The sequence below is a fragment of the Phalaenopsis equestris genome, unplaced genomic scaffold (genome assembly GCF_001263595.1).
Source record: "Phalaenopsis equestris unplaced genomic scaffold, ASM126359v1 Scaffold000244, whole genome shotgun sequence".
Taxonomy (NCBI): Eukaryota; Viridiplantae; Streptophyta; class Magnoliopsida; order Asparagales; family Orchidaceae; genus Phalaenopsis; species Phalaenopsis equestris.
Window position 1 is genome coordinate 407,647 of NW_018164686.1, and position 1,413 is coordinate 409,059.

The window sequence follows — 1,413 nt, forward strand, 5'->3', positions numbered from 1 at the left end:
TTTTTTCCATACTATTCGTTACATTCCGACGCTAATATAACATATCCGGAAAACTCCGCTCCAAGTGGACACAGAGGGAAGCTAAGGAAAAAATATTACACCCGGATTTCGCACCTAGAGCTATGTGCGGAGTCCAATGAAATTACACCGTGGAGGTGATCGACCCGGTAACACAAGAGAATATTCCCCTCGTTTCAGTCAGGTGTCATTGTGTATTATTCAGGTCTTATTGTGTGTTATTCAAGTATTATTGATGTGTTATTGTGTTATTATAACACCAGAAATATTCTCATGACGCAATTACACCTGAATAACATACAATAACACCTCAATAACACATAATAACACCTGAATAACACGAGAGGAATATTCTCTTGTGTTACCTGGTCGTTCACCTCTACGACTATAATTTAATTAGACTCTGCACCCAGGAGTCCTGATGTAATACTTTTTCGGAGCTAAGTTCGACCCTCATTATATTACTTATCCCAATTTTTGCGTAAACCTTAAATCTAACGCAAATCTTACACAAATCTTACACATATCAAGTTTAGCGGCAGATTATCTCTACATTAGCACACTAATTTAACTGATTCTTATATATTTTCATATCTAACCCTTAAAGTTTTACATGCCTGTCACTGAAATCTGTAACATGTACATAGAAAAATAATGGTATTATTATAATTTTCTTAAAGTGAAATACACATTTTCACGCATCCATATATAACACCAAAGTGTTATAATTGTAAATATCAAACTCTAACTATTATATATGTAAATACATAAGAATTGTGAAAAATTGAAACCACTATATGACAACAAACTCAAGGTCTGATTAGCGGGATGTGATATTCTACAAAATACGTAAAAATGATTGAAGCAAACTCTCATTAATTATATTAATTAAACTCAACTATAACCATTTTTAAACAATCATGCTGAAAAATTTCACAGCAGCATCAAATCTTGAAATCTTTGTTTTCATAATAAATAATACACTAACCTAATTCAATCTATTAACTATACTATTAACTATACAGTTTCATTCACTTTATGACGTAAATCTGGATTTATTAAATTCAATTACAGGACGAATATGTGGGATTTTCCAGTCGTCGCTTGCGTGGTCAAGTTTAATTTCCATTGCAGAGGGTTTAATAAATATGAAATCAAGTCACAGCTAAACATCACCTAAAAAGCAATGAGAAAACAAGTCATTGATGGTACAAATTAGTCCTTAGAAAGTTAATTTAGCTTTAAACACAAACCCTCCCCTTCAAGCAAATTTCTTAAAAGCATTCCGCCCATGACTTCCAAGTCTTCCAAAGACTTAGAAAAACTTCATTTCTTGATCCAAAACCTCTATAAATAGCAACCTTATTTCTCCTCTGTTAAAAACACCAAAATAAA